We start from the raw sequence: 20,452 nt of genomic DNA, 5'->3' as shown, positions 1-20,452 counted from the left end.
GGGATCATTGGCACAATTATTTCATCACACAATCTCTTTTTCACTGTCATGTCAACTGTCCTTTCATCATACTCTCCAGGGACCCAATCACTCTTCTCCCCTGTACAGATCTTTCTCTGGTCTCACCTTCCATGCTTCCATGTTTGCACAGGATCAAACCTAGATACTGAAATTCATTCACCTACATCCTTTTTCCATTCAGCTTAATATTAAATTCTTTTGGACATTCAACTTTCACCCTGTATGAACAATTAATATTAACCACTTCACTCCTACTTCTCTCAAATACCAACACCTTACTTCTGTTGCTGGGAAGCAGTCCTGTGAAGGACCTGTCATATGTGTTGACTAACCTCCATTGCAGTTCTTTAGTCAGGCACTCGACCGTTGACACATACTGGGCGACAATGAGTGGCTTAGCATCCATGACACCCTCGCCATGAGCGGCTAATACTCCTTACAGGAGGGGGACCCAGAGCTGGTGTTCAGTAATCTTTCAAATTTCATGTTCATGATTTGAGAATGATTTCCTAAGCATTTCCGATGATTATTTCTCCTCTTTGTTAGAGTGTACAGACAGGGCTTATTTATAACATGTTCATGAAAAGTGAAATATTTTCAATGCTTTCCTCTTCACCCCATTCTTCAATATATATTTTTTTTTCAGCAAAGGAAGCAGCTCCAGGGTAAAAATAAATTCAAGCAAAAAAACCCTGCTATTCGCTGCCCCTGCAAAAAGATCGAGTGTTAATTATGGAAGGAGAGCCGTTGCGATACTCTCCTCTTGAAAGAGCTCAAGTCATAGGCAGGAGGAAATACAGATAAAGGAAGGCTGTTTCAGAGATTACCAGTAGAAGGAATGAAAGGTTGAGGATACTGGTTAACTCCCGCATAAGTGATATGGATAAAAAAGGATGAGCTACAGTAGAAAGTCAGGTGCATTAGGGCAGCAGGAGGAGGGGAGGCATGCAGTTAGTAAATTCAGAAGAGCAGTGAGCATGAAAGTAGCGATAAAAGATAGAAAGTGAAGCAATATCGGGGTGGAGTTTGAGGGGAGGAAGCTTGCAAGAAAAAGCAGGGCAGTTGTCAAGACAAAGAGCCTTCGACTCCACTGTCCAAAAGGGACATGAGTGGATTCCCCCCACATGTGAGATGCATATTCCATATGGGGACGGACAAGGCCCTTATAAATAGATAGCAACTGTGAGGGAGAAAAGATCTGGCTAAGACAGTACAGAATACCTAACCTCGAGGATGCTGATTTAGTAAGAAAGGAGCTATGAAGTTTCCAATTCAGATTTTTAGATAGGTAAAGGCCAAGAATATGAATTGTGGATGAAAGGGACAGTTGAGTGTTGTTGAAGAATAGGGGATAGTGATTTGGAAGGTTGTGTCAAGTTGATAGGTGAAGAAATTGAGTTTTTGAGGCATTGAGGGAAACTAAGTTTCTTTTGCCCCAATCAGAAATGATAGTAAGGTCAGAGGTTAATCGCTCTGCAGCTTTTAACCTAGTCCTGCAATTCCTGTCTTCTCAGCCAATCTTACCTTTGTTTCTTGTACTTCAGTCAAGGACTTCCCTTGAGAGGGAACTTGTCTAACTCCAGATTTTTTTTTTCTTTTTCAGTACTGTCAACTTGAATGTGGACCATCAGATTGAAAATAATGCGGTCTTTGTGCTCTTCCGCTGTCTTATCCAGAACACCTATATCATCGCACACAAAAGTTTAAGTTCTGAGGACAATGTTTGTGTGCACACTTGCATTTATATACTCTTACCAGAACAACTTTCATGGACAGTTTATAAATGATTACTGCTGAAATAAAGTCAATGAATTATTATAATAGGGCTGAATCAAACATTCCTTTTGTCAGGATCAAAATCATGATTGTTTCTCCTTTGATCTTGTAGAATTCTAAACTGTAGCAGTAATAGCATCCAGTGGATATGAGGTATATAATTCTTAAGAGTTTAAGTTTTTGTATTGTACTAATGGAATCTGCTTGCTTAATGGACGAATACAGTGTATGGTTTACTAATCTCGATTGTCTAAAAGTATTATACAATGAAATCATAAGTCTCACCAAGGTAAATGCTTTTAGGTAACAAAGGAACTTTTTGTATTTAGTGTATGCTCGCCATGCAAGAAGCTGTTACTTACTACGTGTCACTGGACTACGTGCTCTAGTATGGTTCAATAAATAATAATGTTTCTAGTGAATTCATTATTTAGATTTCAGAAACTGTCTCCCACATGCTAGCATATCCAATTTTTACCCCTTTTCGTTGGAGAAAGTCTGCAATAAGCATTTCACAACTTCCCTCCCCAGCCTAACTCCTCTACTTGCTAATGAATTGGGTAAGTGCACATTGTAGGTACTTCTTTGAATAAACAGGATTTATCTTCATGGTTTCTGGACCTTGATTTTCTTACTCTTGAGTAGTTTGAATGTGGAGGTCAATTACTTATTAATTTCCAACATATCTTACTCAAACATTTCAGCAAAACCAGAACCACCACAGTTCTTTAAGGAGGGGCAGAACATTGATCAAAGTTTGGCGCTAAAATGCGATGTAACACAATGGGTAAGTTGTCTAATATAGTGTGACATATCTTTAAGCAAAACTATATACCAGATTAACCAGAATACTATGTAGATATAGCAAATATTATGCCTATTTGGACACAGTGAAAAGCTAGGACAGTACTATGTTATAGCAACAGCTTAGGCCTACATATTATGCCTAGATTTAAAAAAAGTGAGAAATATATAAACACATTGTAATTAAACATTACCTAGGCATGAAATTATAGTGTTTGATAATTTGGCATTATTCTTTGGCAAGAAAAGTATAAAATATACTGGCCTTATTTCCACTGACTATCATCTGCATCCACCTCTGAATGGGTGTAATACATAGATTAACTGTGCTTTGGTAAGATAAAATGAAATATACTGGCCTTATTTCCACTGACTATCATCTGCATCCATGACAGAATGGGTGTAACACATATATTAACTATATGCTTTGGCAAGAAAAAATAAACAAAATCCTGCCCTTATTACCACTGACTATATCATCATCCATTACTGAATGGGTGTAATATATAGATAACTATGCCTTGGTAAGAAAATAAAATCCTGCCCTTATTACCATAACTATGCTTTGGTAAGAAAAAAAATCCTGGCCGTATTTCCACTGACTATATCATCTTCATCCATTACTGAATGGGTGTAATACATAGATTAACTATGCTTTGGTAAGAAGAAAAAATCCTGGCCTTATTTCCACTATCATCTTCATCAATTACTGAATGGGTGTAATACATAGATTAACTATGCTTTGGTAAGAAGAAAAAATCCTGGCCTTATTTCCACTATCATCTTCATCAATTACTGAATGGGTGTAATACATAGATTAACTATGCTTTGGTAAGAAAAAAATACTGGCCTTATTTCCACTGACTATCATCTTTATCATCACAGAATGGGTGTAGCCTACAGGTAGGTACATCAACCCTTAATTTATTGACTTGTGATATGACAGTATGACACATTTCATCTGCGTAACCCTGGATAATTTCATTGAGCAATGATAGGCCTAACTTGAAAGGCACTAGAAAGGTTTGACTGCTGTACTCCAAATCATATATTATCAACTATATTAAGACGAGGGGATGCCAATGAAAGCAGTCAAAGGGTAGGCCTACAGGAATAATATGGTGTATATAGATCATAAAATATTTTAATATGAGTTGCAGTAGTTTATTTATATATAATTTACAGCAAAAAAATCATGGACTCAACAAAATATTTAGATTTTTTTCTAATACTGATCCAAGATTTCCCCAAATTAGCCAGTTTCCTTAGATTCGTTACTATAATAATTTTGGGGGAAAATTTCATCAATTATTGATGAAATTTCCCAATCTAGTGTAATTTCCCCCAAAAGTGGGAGCCCTATAGCTGCTTCTCTAGCTGATACCTCTTCCCCAACTTCTTCATTCAGTAAAAATATGTACAATTTTTGTTTAACTGTGGATTTCAACACTTTAAAACACTAAACCTTAAATTCACTTGCAATAGATAAAATAATGTTATTTTATAAGCTTCTTCAATTAAAGAATAAGGCCCTATCATAAAAAAAACGGTCACAAAACAAATTTTGAACCACAGTGACCTTGATGACCCTCAAAACTACCTTTAAATTCAAATTTTGAGATGGTTATTTACACCAACATCATTTTAACCTCCCCACAATGGAAGTATTCCACATAGATGCCTGCTATTAACATGTGATGCCCTAAAAAAATATATATATATATATATATATATATATATATATATATATATATATATATATATATATATATATATATATATATTTGCAAACTATTTACGTTTTAAGGTTCTTATGAGAGAGTTTTCCAGGTTTGGTTGGTCGACTAATATATATAGTGGTTATGCTGGTATGCCCCAGTTCAGTTATCTCTAATCAAGGGTACCTAAGATGAGGTACGATATATGCAATAATTAATGAAAAGTTGATACATATTTAAGCAAGTCAGTCTGTGTACGTCGTGCTAGAACAAGGTTCAACTCGAAGAGAAGAGAAAGATCACAAGAACCCATACAAATTACTCTCTCTCTCTCTCTCTCTCTCTCTCTCTCTCTCTCTCTCTCTCTCTCTCATAAGAACCTTAGAACGTAAAGAGTCTGCAAGAAGCCAGTTTGCCTACACAATTAAGGCAGGTCCTGTAATCCTAACCCCACCTTAATTACCTCGACACTATCCATGACTTTATCCAGCCCCTTCTTGAATATGTATGTATGGTATTGGCACCCACATAAAAATTAACATGACTGCCAAGTCTATTCCATCCATCCACCACTCTATATTGGTAAACCAATTCTTGCTAATGTCTTTGTTGAATCTTAATATATCAAACTTAAATCCATTGCTACGTATATCCTTCCTGGTTCTTTAACACTCAAAACCATATTGACATCCCCTTTAATTATTAAAGCCCTTCATCCATTTATAAACTTCGATCAGGTATCTCCGTAACCTTTCTATAGAGAGAGTAGATTTCAATACTTCAGTCTATCCATCTATCTATCTATCAATATCTAACTATCTACATCTACCTATCTATACATCTATATCTATCCATCTACATCTATCTATCCATCTATATCTATCTATCTACATCTATCCATTTATATCTGTCTATCTACATATACCTATCTACATCTATCTATCTATCTATCTATCTATCTAACGAACTATATCTATCTATCTATATATATATCTACATCTCTCTCTCTATCTATCTCTATCTATCTATCTATCTATTTATCTATTTATATCTATCTCTCTATCTCTCTATGTATGTGCATATATATATATATATATATATATATATATATATATATATATATATATATATATATATATATATATATATATATATATATATATATACATATATATACATATATATATATATATATATATATATATATATATATATATATATATATATATATATATATCACCCAAAGTTAAGAAGTCACATGTATATAACACGTACATGCCATGGAACTATTCCTTAATGAAGGCTGTTACGCTGCACTGCTCTGCGGTAAATGTATCGGTGAGCTCGGTAATAACCCGCCGCTCAGAGCAGGGCGGGGACGGACGTCCGTCACGGTCGACGGCTACTTTATAAATGACTTCTTTCACTCCGAAGGACGCCCCATGCATAGTTGTTGGTGATTTTCGACTGCAAGTGACATATAGTTCCTCTAAATTGATATACTGAATGATACATTAGGCGATATAAGTTTTTAGGAAAGTAACGAGTGTCGGAGCATGTCCCCATTGGATAATGTATGGGGGGAGAGATCCTCTCGCCGCGGACTCACTTGTCGTTCTGCCGGGGTGCGGTACGATATGCTGGGTCGGTCACTTGATTCAGACGTGATACAGATCTAGGCTCACAGTGACTGACCGATCGGCGAGGCTCGTTTCTTGTTGGTGCCTCTCTGCAGGCGCACGATTCATTCATTCACAGACGATGCTGAGTAATTAAATTCTTTGACTGTTCAGGTGTTTATTAGACTGCTTAGAGTGCACGTGTGACTGACTGACTTGTTCTTCGACTCTTCAGTTGCTCGCTATAGATTGCTATGACTGCAGCTTAAACTCCTCTACTCGGTAATGATTTGGTAAGTGCACATTGTAGGTAGTTCTTTGAATAAACCAGATTTGTCTTCATGGTTTTCGGGCCTTGACTTTCTTAATTTTCAATAGTTTGAATGTGGAGGTCAATTATACTGATTCAACTTCAACATATCATACTCAAACGTTTCAACAAGACCTGAACCACCACTATTCTTAAAGGAGGGGCAGAACACTGATCAAAATTTGGAGCTAAAATGCAATGGGCCACAATGGGTAAGTTGTCTAATAGTGGTTACTGCTGGTATGCTCCAGTTCGATCAGCTATCTAATTAAGGGTACCTATAAGACAAGGTATACTGTAATGGAAAGTTCCTTAATTGTACTTCGCGTTATTGAGGGATTATAGTCTTGATTCTTGAATGAAAGGTGGGCAATGGAGCAAGTTTTCCTCGTTTTGTTACTTTTCGTCAGCCACTTAATTACCAGCTTAATTATTTCATACATATTCAAGCAAGTCAAATCGAAAGATCACGAGAATCTATACAAATTATTCTCTCTCTCTCTCTCTCTCTCTCTCTCTCTCTCTCTCTCTCTCTCTCATGAGAACGTAAAGAGTCTGCAAGAAGCCCGTTGGCCTACACAATTAAGGCATGTTCTGTAATCCTAACCCCATCTTAATTACCTCACTATCCACGACTTTATCCAGCCCCTTCTTGAATATGTATCTATGGTATAATTGGCACCCACAGCGTCATGACTGCCAAGTCTATTCCATTAATCCACCCCTCTATGTTGGTAAACCAATTCTTGCCTATGTCTTTGTTGAATCTTATTGTATCAAACTTAAATCCATTGCCACGTACATCCTTCCTGGTTCTTTAACAACCAAAACCCTATTGACATCCCCTTTAATTATTAGAACAATTTATCCATTTGTAAAGCTCGATCAGGTCTCCCCGTATCTTTTCTACGGAGTGTAGATTTCAACTAATACTTCACAGTCTATCCATCCATCTCTCTCTCTCTCTCTCTCTCTCTATCTATCTATCTATATATCTATATATATATATATATATATATATATATATATATATATATATATATATATATATATATTTATCTCTCTTTATATCTATGTAGCTATCTAGCTCTTTGTATATCTATCTATCTATCTATCTATCTATCTATATCTATCTATATATATATATATATATATATATATATATATATATATATATATATATATATATATATATATATATATATCACCCAAAGTTAAGATGTCACATGTATATAACACATGCCATGGAATTATTCTTTAATGAAGGCTGTTACGCTGCTGCTCTGCGGTAAATGTATCCGTGAGCTCGGTAATAACCCGCCGCTCACAGCAAGGCGGGGACGGACGTCCGTTACGGTCGACGGCTACTTTATAATTGACTTCTTTCACTCCGAAGGACGCCCCATGCATAGTTGTTGGTGATTTTCGACTGGAAGTGACATATAGTTCCTCATAATAGATATACTGAGTGATACACTAGGCGATATAAGTTTTTAGGAAAGTAACGAGTGTCGGAGCATGTCCCCATTGGATAATGTATGGGGGGAGAGATCCTCTCGCCGCGGACTCACTTGTCGTTCTGCCGGGGTGCGGTACGATAAGCTGGGTCGGTCACTTGATTCAGATCGGTCAAAAGAAGAAGAAGAAGAGTAGGGGTAAGGGCCGGCCTGCGTAGCGCCATAAACCTTACTTTTTCTCGTGTTTTCCTTCAAACTACAATGAAGGGAAGATCCACAGCCTGTGAGAAGAAGGTGGAGAGGACAGGGACGGCCACGGAAAGGAAGGAACACCGCAGAGAAGCCTTCATGTGACGAAAGTGCCCTTCCACCACACCACCACCACTACCACCACTACCACTACCACCACCACCACACCACCACAACCACCAAATCACCACACTAAGGTATCTTAGTACGATATAATTTACTTACTGACGTGCCATCTTCATTTCCTACATTGAAGAAGGAAAATGTTGTTATTGAAAAAGATGTTGTAGATAGGTATGTTTGAAGTTAGTTTACTGGTAGGTTTTCAGGGTAGGCCTATGCATGGATAACTGAGTATTAGAAACAAATCAGTACTAGACAAGTGGAGGAAGAGGCCCGCTGTTGATGTGCCGAGGACCCCCAGTGGGTTAGGTAATTGCTTCCGGCAAAGGCCTATAACAAATGTGTTGACAAAATCCTTCAATATTAAGCTAGAGTTACCATTGTTTGGTTACAACATGGGAAAATAGAGGGAGTTGAGGGGGGCACAGCATTGAGATAGGTTAGAGCTGTGTGTAGTACGAGCCTCCCATAGCTCAGAGGGGCCAGCCTCAGACAGACTGGTTAAGGAGTGCTACGCGGCTCTCCCGCCTTGGTGGGCGCCGATTTAATCCCCGGGGCCGGCAAAACCTTCCCTTGTCTGGATTAATTTCTCGTGTGTTAAGTTACAGACTGTGCTCGTGTGAGAGTGTAGAAAAGAGAAAATTCAGGGCGTTTCATGTGGTCCACAACAGGGATATCGTGTGCTGGCCCCAGGCGCTGAAAAGTCACTCATTTAGTGGTACATAGGGTGCTTCGTGGTGCAGTGGTTAGCACACTCGGCTCACGACTGAGAGAGCCCAGGTTTGATTCCCGGGCGGAGTGGAAAAATTTGGGCGGCTTTTCTGATACCCTACGCCCCTGTCCACCCAGCAGTGAATGGGTACCAGGTATTAATCGGGGGTTGTGTCCCGTCTCCTGGGGTCTGTTCCCTTCTTCTATAATTCCTTCCCCTTCTGTCTCTCTCCGGCATATGACCACAGATGTTGTGCCCACTAAACCAAACTTTCCAACTGTTCCCTTCTTCTATAATTCCTTCCCCTTCTGTCTCTCTCCGGCATATGACCATAGATGTTGTGCCGACTAAACCAAACTTTCCAACTGTTCCCTTCTCCTATAATTCCTTCCCCTTCTGTCTCTCTCCGGCATATGACCACAGATGTTGTGCCGACTAAACCAAACTTTCCAACTGTTCCCTTCTTCTATAATTCCTTCCCCTTCTGTCTCTCTCCGGCATATGACCATAGATGTTGTGCCGACTAAACCAAACTTTCCAACTGTTCCCTTCTTCTATAATTCCTTCCCCTTCTGTCTCTCTCCAGCATATGACCATAGATGTTGCGCCCAATAAACCAAACTTTCCAACTGTTCCCTTCTCCTATAATTCCTTCCCCTTCTGTCTCTCTCCGGCATATGACCACAGATGTTGTGCCGACTAAACCAAACTTTCCAACTGTTCCCTTCTCCTATAATTCCTTCCCCTTCTGTCTCTCTCCGGCATATGACCATAGATGTTGTGCCCACTAAACCAAACTTTCCAACTGTTCCCTTCTTCTATAATTCCTTCCCCTTCTGTCTCTCTCCGGCATATGACCATAGATGTTGTGCCGACTAAACCAAACTTTCCAACTGTTCCCTTCTTCTATAATTCCTTCCCCTTCTATCTCTCTCCGGCATATGACCATAGATGTTGCGCCCAATAAACCAAACTTTCCAACTGTTCCCTTCTCCTAGAATTCCTTCCCATTCTGTCTCTCCGGCATGTGACCACAGATGTTGTGCCCACTAAACCAAACTTTCCAACTGTTCCCTTCTCCTATAATTCCTTCCCCTTCTGTCTCTCTCCGGCATATGACCATAGATGTTGTGCCCACTAAACCAAACTTTCCAACTGTTCCCTTCTCCTATAATTCCTTCCCCTTCTGTCTCTCTCCGGCATATGACCACAGATGTTGTGCCCACTAAAACAAACTTTCCAACTGTTCCCTTCTATAATTCCTTCCCCTTCTGTCTCTCTCCGGCATATGACCACAGATGTTGTGCCCACTAAACCAAACTTTCCAACTGTTCCCTTCTCCTATAATTCCTTCCCCTTCTGTCTCTCTCCGGCATATGACCATAGATGTTGTGCCCACTAAACCAAACTTTCCAACTTTAGTGGTACATAGAAAGTAACATTGCCTCCATAGTAAATATCATCATGTCTTGCACAGAAATAAATAGTCAGGGTCTCAAAAATAATAGGCTACCCCTTCCTCAACAATACACATTATTATTATTATTATTATTATTATTATTATTATTATTATTATTATTATTATTATTATTATTATTTTTACTACAATTTTTATTTCTTCATAGAGCTCTTACACTGGTATAGGAAATTACTTTTATCATATTTGTTATTATTATTATTATTATTATTATTATTATTATTATTATTATTATTATTATTATTATTATTTCTACTTCAATTTTTATTTCTTCATAGCTTACACTGGTATAGGAAATTACCTTTATCATATTTGTTATTATTATTATTATTATTATTATTATTATTATTATTATTATTTCAGCGTGAAGATGTCAGGTCGTGACGCGGTCGGCGCACCTTCCAGAACGCCAACCAGGTGGTGGAGTTGACCACACGCACCATTCCCAAGGCTCAACACCACCACCACCAGCGAGGACATCAACACCATTCACCACCACCATTGAAACCAGATCACACCACCACCACCAAGGTGCTCTATGAAGGGTTTAGTGTCCATGTCGTCAAGTCCATCTCCCTCAATCTGTTCTGGGACCATTTTAGTTGCAGTTCTCTGTATCCTTTCCAACTCCACATACTCCACCACTTCTTCCCGCAAGCTGTTCCATGTGTTAACACTTCTATGTGAAAAACTTTATTTTTTCCAGTCACTCAAACAGGTTCCTTTATTAAGTTTCTTTCCGTGTCCTCTCAGCCCCTGCGTTACTGCTGATAAGAAGAGATCATCCCTATCTACCTCATCAAACAGGGGGCTTCGTGGTGCAGTGGTTAGCACACTCGGCTCACATCCGAGAGAGCCCAGGTTCGATTCCCGGGCGGAGTTGAAAAATTTGGGCGGCTTTTCCGATACCCTACGCCCCTGTCCACCCAGCAGTGAATGGGTACCAGGTATTAATAGGGGGTTGTGTCCCGTCTCCTGGGGTCTGTTCCCTTCTCCTATAATTCCTTCCCCTTCTGTCTCTCTCTGGCATGTGACCACAGATGTTGCACCCACTAAACCAAACTTTCCAACTGTTCCCTTCTCCTATAATTCCTTCCCCTTCTGTCTCTCCGGCATATGACCACAGATGTTGCGCTGCCCACTAAACAAAACTTTCCAACTTTTTCCTCATCAAACTTATTTACCAACTTGTACAGTGCGATCAGATCTCCTCTCTCTCTTCTTTGTTCCAGTGTCGTCAAGTCCATCTCCCTCAATGTCTTCATACGTCATATTCGAGAGTTCTGGGACCATTTTGTTGCAATTCTCTGTCTTGAGTCCAACATAATAATCTTCCTTTGCATGGTTTTTCCTTTTTTCCTTATATGCCTCATCTTGGTATTCAAATCCTTCCATAGTTTTCATCTGTCATAGTTGATGGCCATTCTTTCCTAAGGGGCACTCATGACTGACTCCTTCATCTAACTCAACATTTTTTGTGAAAATTAGGTCAAGTCTTGATGGTTGGTCATCCCCTCTTAGCCTTGTTTCTCCTTTAACCCACTGCATCAACAGGCTATCACATCAGGTGTGTGTGTGTGTGTGTGTGTGTGTGTGTGTGTGTGTGTGTGTGTGTGTGTGTGTGTGTGTGTGTGTGTGTGTGTGTGTGTGTGTTTACCTAGTTGTAGTTTTACAGGGCCTGGGCTTTACGCTGGTGTAGTCCTGTCTCCGTATCTACATTTATCCAACTTTTCCTTGAAGCCTTGCACACTCCTTTCTGATACTACATCCTCACTTAGTCTGTTCCAAACCTCTATATTTCTTTGCGGGAAGCTATATTTCTTTATGTCTCTCAAGCATCTTCCCTTCCTCAATTTTTTACTGTGTCCTCTTGTGTTCCTGGCGGTAATTTCTTCTTTTAGTGGTAACTCCTCGTTGTCTACTTCTTCCATTTTGCTCAATAATTTGTAGATTTGTATTAGGTCTCCCGTTTCTCTTCTTTGTTCTAGTGTTGGTAAGTCCATTTCCTTTAGTCTCTCCTCGTATGTCAATCCCTGGAACCATTTTTGTTGCCATCTTTTGTATTCTTTCTAGTTTCTTGATGTGTTTCTTCTTATGGGGAGACCACACTGCCTCTGCATGTGTGTGTGTGTGTGTGTGTGTGTGTGTGTGTGTGTGTGTGTGTGTGTGTAAGATTGACTGACTGATGAATGAATAACTGCGATTAAGGTTGGTATTACAAGACACTCTCCCTTCTCACATCAGCTACTTCTAAAGGTCAAAGGGGGATATCAGTCAGGTTCTAATGAGTGTTTTTCAGGCTCATGGTACAGAAGAAGGGTTAAACTACCACCAGGGTCACAAAACTACTCCTGGAAATGCCCACAACTCCTGCGAAAGCCTTGTCAAATAGGTGTTCTTGGGCGGCAAAATGTCTTCTAATACGACCCTAAGTAAATAACTTCCTGATGGAGTGGATGATTGACTTGGCAACCAGTAGCTTTACTCTCAGCCATTTCAAGTTCCCGACTGATGTACTGACACCCTCAGATTGGCTACAGTGAAGGTCGTGGCAGAGAGTGTACTCAAACTCCTACTGTGAGCTACTCCTGATGCCTGCGCCCTCACCACCCCTGTGAAGGACGCCCAGCTGACCCAACCCTCCTCGGTGAGTCTGTCCCACTTAATGTTGCAAGAGTTATCCGGTATACCTTCACTCTCTCATGCTTTCCCTATGTCCTGTGCTGTCCAACTTAATGTTGTGAGAGTTTACTGGTGTTTTCACAATCATCTTTTTAGAGAGTCTGATTAAAAAACCAATGCAGGAGTCATGGTGTTTTTTGTTCCTGTTGGGTGCCTGGACCTATCAGCTGTCTTGTGCTGTCCAACTTATTAATGCTAGAGTCATGGTGTTTTTTGTTCCTGTTGAGTGCCTGGACCTATCAGCTGTCTTGTGCTGTCCAACTTATTAATGCAAGAGTTGGCCTGTATCTTCACTCTTAACCCCTTCACTACGGCCGGGCCATAACAGCGCCCCGTGCCATATCCGGGATCGCCACGCGCACCAAATTTCAAATGTTGCTATTGAATATAACAAGTTTTCAGCCATACGCTCAACATAATCATCATGTATTATATATGAAAACATGCAGAATGGACCGTATTGGCTATACATGCAGTGCCACACGTGGCCACTTGGTGAACTGTCAAAGCAATACTTTCCATAGAATTCAAGTTATGTACTAGAGTGGATCTGAGGCTGCCTCCAGGATACAAGGCCTTGGCAGAGTCACCGCTCCGAGCCTACGACCGCTCACTTATTACCTCTACTCGATTTCCTGACACTACTATTTGACCTGGAGAAAAACTGAAATCGGGCAGGAGTGAAGCGTGTGCAATGTCATCGGCTTGGAGCGATGGCGACACCATGGCCGTGTATGTATCTCGGAGACAGCTTCAGACACACACTATTCTATAACTTGAAATCTATGGAAAGTACAGCTTGGAGTTGAGTGGTCATATGCCTGTATAGCCAATGCGGTCCATTAAATGGTGCACATAAAGAAACTCACTACGGCCGGGCCAAAACAGCACGCCGCGCGTGGCGATCCTGGATACGGCGCGGGGCGCTGTTTTGGCCTGGCCGTAGTGAAGGGGTTAAACTCATAAACTGACTGTATCTTTAAATTTCTGCCGCTTGTAACGGACTGAGTCCCCCCCCCCAATTAGCCCATTATATCCAGGGTCTACTGTACCTTGGTAGTGTAGTGCATAACAGCGGTGGGTCTCAACAGGCCTGGCAGACCATGGTGTTGTGGAGTCACTCAGTACAAATATATTACATTGTCAATATCTAGGTAGGCAGGGAAATTTAAGTCCCGTGTGTGTGTGTGTGTGTGTGTGTGTGTGTGTGTGTGTGTGTGTGTGGTTTTTCTATGTAATATTATATGTTCTCTCTCTCTCTCTCTCTCCCCCTTCTACTTATAATTTCTTCTCCCTTTTCCTCCACTTACCTTCTTCCTCTTCCTTACCTCCTTCCTCCCTCCCTCCATTTGGTTATCTCTCTCCCTTCCTTCCTTCCTCCTCCTTTCTTTCTCTTCCTCTGCTCATTACATTTTCTCTTCCTTCCCTTCTTCCTCCCTCCATTTGGTTCTCCCTTTTTTCCTCTTCTTCCTCTTTTTTCCTCATTTGGTCTCTCTCTTTCCTCTCCCTTCTATTTCTAATTTCTTCTCCATTTTCCTTCACTTACCTCCTTCCTCTTCCTTACCTCCTTCCATTTAGTTCTCTCCCTTCCTTCCTTCCTTCCTTCCTCTTCTTTCTCTTCCTCGGATCATCACATTTTCTCTTCCTTGCCTCCTTCCATTTAGTTCTCTCCCTTCCTTCCTTCCTTCCTCTTCTTTCTCTTCCTCGGATCATCACATTTTCTCTTCCTTGCCTCCTTCCATTTAGTTCTCTCCCTTCCTTCCTTCCTCTTCTTTCTCTTCCTCGGATCATCACATTTTCTCTTCCTTGCCTCCTTCCTCCCTCCATTTGGTTATTTCCCTTCCTTCCTTCCTTCCTTCCTCCTTTATTCTCTCTTTCTCTGATCATCACATTTTCTCTTCCTTTTTCCTCTCTCTCATATTTCTTTTTTTTTAGCATAGTTTCTCCTCCTGTTATTGCATCTTCTTCATTTGGTATAGGTCTCTCTCTCTCTCTCTCTCTCTCTCTCTCTCTCTCTCTCTCTCTCTCTCTCTCTCTCTCTCTCTCTCTCTCTCTCTCTCTCTCTCTCTCTCTCTCTCTCTCTCTCTCTCTCTCCAATCCATTAATAGAGTTATTCTCCTCAGGTGTGTGTTGATGCTGGGACCAAGAAGAAGAAGAAGAGGAAGAGGAGGAGAAGGAAGAAGATGGTAATTGCAACAGAAGATCAGAAGAAGAAGAGGAAGAAGAATGGAAGAAGAGAAGAGTACACACACACACACACACACATATGACAAACACCTTTTTATATATTTTTCATTTTTATTAGTCCATACAACATACATTAGCTACATACATATAATACAACATATGCATAACTATATACATTAGATCATAGAGTGAGTGAGTGAGAGACTCGAGAGGTGAGAGAGAGAGGTGCCCCCCCCTCTCTCTCTCTCTCTCTCTCTCTCTCTCTCTCTCTCTCTCTCTCTCTCTCTCTCTCTCTCTCTCTCTCTCTCACACCTCACCACAGCTCACAGGACCCCACAGTATGTTGACAACCCCCCACAGACACACCCTCCCCAGCCTCATGAAGGACCCCCTCCTCCCTCCTTCCCCACCTAGCCAACATAGCCTTATCAATGTTACTATGTGTATGTATGTATGTGTGTTTTTCTATTAATAAAAAGTTAATTTGTAATGTTTGTGTGTTATATTCCTATGAGAGAGGAAGAGGTAAAGAGGGAGAGACAGAACGTAATGAGAAGAATAAGAGAGAGAGGAGAGAAGGAAAATAAATAATGAAAGAGCAGAAGAAATTTACCAATAAAAGAGAGAGAGAGCAGCAAGTAGCGGGCTTTTTTTGGGACTCTTTATTGCCCTTGAGACGTGTCCTCTGATGTGAAAAAAATAAATAAATAAATTAGTCCGTTATATTGAGGGTTTACTGTACTTGTGTTGAGAGCGTCCATAACACCATGGGCCGGGCCAATCCGCTACCCACTGAGTCAACCGCCTTCGTCAAACGCACCATCAAAACTGTATGTAAATCTATGTGAGTGTAACTGTATGTATCTAACTGTATGTGACTTTAAGCTTAACTATGTATATACTTCTCTGTTCCTTCCCCTCCCTTCCCTTTCCTTTCATTTCCTTCCCTATCCTTTCCTTCCTTTTCCAGTAACTTTACAACGGACTGGACTGCTCCTTCGTACTGTGACCTCCTTGACCTCTTGCGACCTTTCCTTGGACTGGGGTGACTGGTCCTTGAGTCTTCCAAGATGGCCTTCCTTCCTTTCTTCTGTTCTTCAGAGCTGTGGATGAAGACAGTTATTAGTATATTTTTTCATTATTATTATTTTTTATTCTTTCTTATTCTCTTTCATTCTCTCTCTCTCTCTCTCTCTCTCTCTCTCTCTCTCTCTCTCTCTCTCTCTCTCTCTCTCTCTCTCTCTCTCTCTCTCTCTCTCTCTCTCTCTCTCTCTCTCTCTCTCTCTCTCTCTCTCTCTCTCTCTCTCTCTCTCTCTCCTTGTTATCTCTCTCTCTCTCTCTCTCTCTCTCTCTCTCTCTCTCTCTCTCTCTCTCTCTCTCTCTCTCTCTCTCTCTCTCTCTCTCTCTCTCTCTCTTTGTCTTATCTCCTCTTTTCTTCATATCTTTAATTTTATCTGTTTCTCCCTTTATCGTCCTGTCTCTCTCTCTTCCTTTCCTTCTCTATCATTTCCTCTCCTCTCCATTCCTTTCCCTTCCCTTCCCTTCCTTTTCCTATCCTTTCCTTTCCTTCCTTTCCTTTCCTTCCCTTCCCTTCCCTTCCCATTCCTTTCCTTTCCTTTCCTTCCCTTCCCATTCCTATCCTTTCCTTCCCTTCCTTTCCTTCCCTTCCCTTCCCATTCCTTTCCTTTCCTTTCCTTTCCTTCCCTTCCTTTTCCTATCCTATCCTTTCCTTCCTTTCCTTTCCTTTCCTTCCCTTCCCTTCCCTTCCCATTCCTTTCCTTTCCTTTCCTTTCCTTTCCTTTCCTTTCCTTTCCTTCCCTTCCCTTCCCTTCCTTTTCCTATCCTATCCTTTCCTTTCTTTCCCTTTCCTTTCATTCCCATTCCTTCCCTTCCCTTCCCTTCCTTTTCCTATCCTTTCCTTTCCTTCCTTTCCTTCCCTTCCCTTCCCTTCCTTTTCCTATCCTTTCCTTTCCTTCCTTTCCTTCCCTTCCCTTCCCTTCCTTTTCCTATCCTTTCCTTTCCTTCCTTTCCTTTCCTTTCCTTCCCATTCCTTTCCTTTCCTTTCCTTCCCTTCCTTTTCCTATCCTATCCTTTCCTTCCTTTCCTTTCCTTTCCTTCCCTTTCCTTTCCTTCCCTTCCTTTTCCTATCCTATCCTTTCCTTCCTTTCCTTTCCTTCCCTTCCCATTCCTTTCCTTTCCTTCCCTTCCCTTCCTATTCCTTTCCTTCCCTTCCCTATCATTTCCTTTCCTTTCCCTTCCCTTCCTTTTCCTATCCTATCCTCTCCTTTCTTTCCCTTTCCTTTCATTCCCATTCCTTTCCTTTCCTTTCCTTCCCTTCCCTTCCTTTCCTATCCTTTCCTCCATTCATGACAGTCCGCCCTGAGCTGCCCCGTCCCAGCCCTTTGGTGAGCAGTTAGTCCAGCCCCTGATCTTGGCCAGTGGGGGGAGGGGCTTGGACCCCCTCCCCCCACAAAAACCTATACCTGCCAAAAACAGAATATAAAGTGCAGGTCGCGGCTAACCGTTGGAGGGAACGTCTGGAGCCTTTTGGTTGATGATCGACTGCCCTACCAAGGCTTACCTAGTGAATGCTTACTTAGTTAACCCTGACCATACAAAATGAATTCCCAATGCACTTTCCAGCCTATGTCTTATTGGATTATGTACTGTTGTTTTGATGAGCTTGGATAGGCTGGTGCATTGGTTGGTGAGACCTTTCGGTTCTTTGCCTGACGGTTCACTCCAGCCTGGCTCATAGGGAAAGGTCATCCAGGTAAGAAATCCAGGTAAGAAGAGGATGCCAGACCACTGCAGGAGGATCTCAACAAACTGTGATCAGCTTGGTCAGAGAAATGGCAGATGAATTTTAACATCACAAAGTGTAGCGTACTGAGTGTAGGAACATGCAACCCATTACACGGGTATAGTTTAGACTCCACACGATAGGTAGAGCAGAGTGTGAAAGGGATTTAGGACTGTTAGTGAACTCTGACCTACAACTAAGGAAGTAATGTATTAGTGCGAGGAATAGGGCTAACAGGGTATTAGGCTTTATTATTAACAGGACGGTAACCAGCAGGAGTGCAGAGGTCATCCTCAGACTCTATTTAGCGTTAGTTAGGCCACACTTAGATTATGCTGTCCAGTTTTGGTGCCCACACTACAGAATGGACATCAACTTGCTTGAATCAGTTCAGAGGAGGATGACCAAGATGATTCAGGGGCTGAGGAACCTCCCATATCAAAATAGGCTGAAACATATCAACTTACATTCACTAGAGAGACAAAGAGTGCGGGGAGATCTGATAGAAGTATTCAAATGGGTCAAGGGTTACAACAAAGGCGATATAAGTAAAGTACTGAGAATTAGCCAGCAGGATAGAACTCGCAGTAATGGATTTAAATGAGAAAAGTATAGATTTAGGAAGGAAATAGGCAAGCATTGGTTTAGTAATAGGGTGGTGGGGGAATGGAATAGACTCAGCAATCACATAGTTAGTGCAGGGACGATAGCTTGTTTTAAGAGTAGACTGGATAGCTACATGGACGAGGACGACAGGTGGAAGTGGGATGGAATCTGGAGCTGCCCTGTGTAAGCCATAAGGCCTCTTGCAGGCTCCCTATGTTCTTATGTTCTTTCCTACCCAGTCAAAATACATCTTCCTTCCCTCCCTCCCTCCCCCCAATCATGTTCTCCCTTCCCTCCTTTCCTCCCCAGTCAAAATACATCTTCCTTCCCTCCCTCCTCCTCCTCATTCTGTTCTCCCTTCCTTCCTTTCCTCCCCAGTCAAAATACATCTTCTTTCCCTCCCTCCCTCCCCCCATTCTGTTCTCCCTTCCTTCCTTTCCTTCCCAGCCAAAATACATCTTCCTTCCCTCCCTCCCTCCCCCCAATCATGTTCTCCCTTCCTTCCTTTCCTCCCCAGTCAAAATACATCTTCCTTCCCTCCCTCCTCCTCCCCATTCTGTTCTCCCTTCCTTCCTTTCCTCCCCAGTCAAAATACATCTTCCTTCCCTCCCTCCCTCCCCCCAATCATGTTCTCCCTTCCTTCCTTCCCTCCTCCCATTCTCTCTCCTTCCTCCTTCCCAGTCAAAATACATCTTCCTCCTCCTCCTCCTCCCCATTTTGTTCTCCCTGCCTTCCTTTCCTCCCCAGTCAAAATACATCTTCCTTCCCTCCTTCCCTCCCCCCATTCTGTTCTCCCTTCCCTCCTTTCCTCCCCAGTCAAAATACATCTTCCTTCCCTCCCTCCTCCTCCCCATTCTGTCCTCCCTTCCTTCCTTTCCTCCCCAGTCAAAATACATCTTCCTTCCCTCCCTCTCCCCTTCGCTGTCCCCCCTCGAAAAATTTTCTCCCCAGTTCCCATCTCTCCCTCCCCAGCCCTGGCGCTTGTTTTCCCCCTATTTTCTCCTCTCCCACAGCCTCCACATGCTTCCTGCACTCACCACAGACGGCGCGGAGTGGCTTCACCACGGCACTCGTCTCGCTCATCTTGGCGGCGTAAAGCACGGGTAAAAGGTAGAAATATGGACTCGCGGCGGGGTTTGTTTTGGCCTCTCTCTTGCTCTTGCTCTTGCTGTTAGGGGTGGGCAGGTACCGGTACCAGTACCGGTACTAACGGTACCAGCTAAACGGTACGGTACTGGTACCAGATTGCTCGGTACCGGTACCAGTTGCTCGGATTTATTTATTGGATTTATTGATAATTCTTCATGTCCGATTTTTTTTTTAGGTTGCTAATAAATATTGTTATTGTTATTAGACCATGATCGAGTACATCCATAATAACTATACATGCTATTTTTTTTATTGAAAAAATAAATATTCACTTCATTCAGAGAGAGAGAGAGAGATCACCACTCAGTGAGTGGATATCTCGGTGATATGGGTACTCGACTACTCGATCATAGTCTAATAACAATAACAATATTTATTAGCAACCTAAAAAAGAAATAGAATCGGACATGAAGAATTATCCAGTAACTCCAATAAATAAATAAAATAATGAAATAATGGAAACGGGAGCTGTGATGGAAACGGAAAGCAGGACAAAATGGTGGGAACTTGGGGAGACGGTCAGCGGGGCAGTGACTCAGCGTCTACACACAGGGCCCATACCGCATGGAGGCGGGCGAGCGCCGAGCGTCACTAAGATCCAAACGGTACCGGTATTAGCGGCAATGCGCAGTGCCGAGTGATCATTAAGCTTCCCGGAACCCAAGTGATCATGAGGCTTCGCGGTACCAGTACCGATACCAGGTATCGGTACCTGGTACCGCGAAGAATCGATTCCTCGCGGTACCCGGTATCGGTACT

The 20,452-nt window shown here is 41.7% G+C and overlaps 2 long non-coding RNA genes across 4 annotated transcripts; one reads left to right on the top strand and one right to left on the bottom strand.

Moving 5' to 3' along the window:
- The first annotated feature begins 8,197 nt into the window (after positions 1 to 8,197).
- LOC126983158 (uncharacterized) lies at positions 8,198 to 15,175 on the top strand. Of its 3 annotated transcripts, none has more exons than XR_007735562.1 (4): positions 8,198 to 8,943; positions 10,630 to 10,797; positions 11,020 to 12,913; positions 15,072 to 15,175. It is a non-coding gene; the product is annotated as an uncharacterized LOC126983158 (long non-coding RNA). The 3 variants fall into 3 exon arrangements; XR_007735563.1 differs by having other exon boundaries at positions 10,630 to 12,474; positions 12,700 to 12,913; XR_007735561.1 differs by having other exon boundaries at positions 10,630 to 12,913.
- Positions 14,983 to 20,162, bottom strand: LOC126983159 (uncharacterized). Its single transcript, XR_007735564.1, has 2 exons — positions 19,582 to 20,162; positions 14,983 to 16,238 (listed from the first exon to the last, which is right to left on the bottom strand). It is a non-coding gene; the product is annotated as an uncharacterized LOC126983159 (long non-coding RNA).
- Positions 20,163 to 20,452: the final 290 nt, after the last annotated feature.

This window comes from Eriocheir sinensis, chromosome 53 (assembly GCF_024679095.1).
Source record: "Eriocheir sinensis breed Jianghai 21 chromosome 53, ASM2467909v1, whole genome shotgun sequence".
Taxonomy (NCBI): Eukaryota; Metazoa; Arthropoda; class Malacostraca; order Decapoda; family Varunidae; genus Eriocheir; species Eriocheir sinensis.
This window is presented reverse-complemented; position numbering and strand designations above follow the sequence as displayed.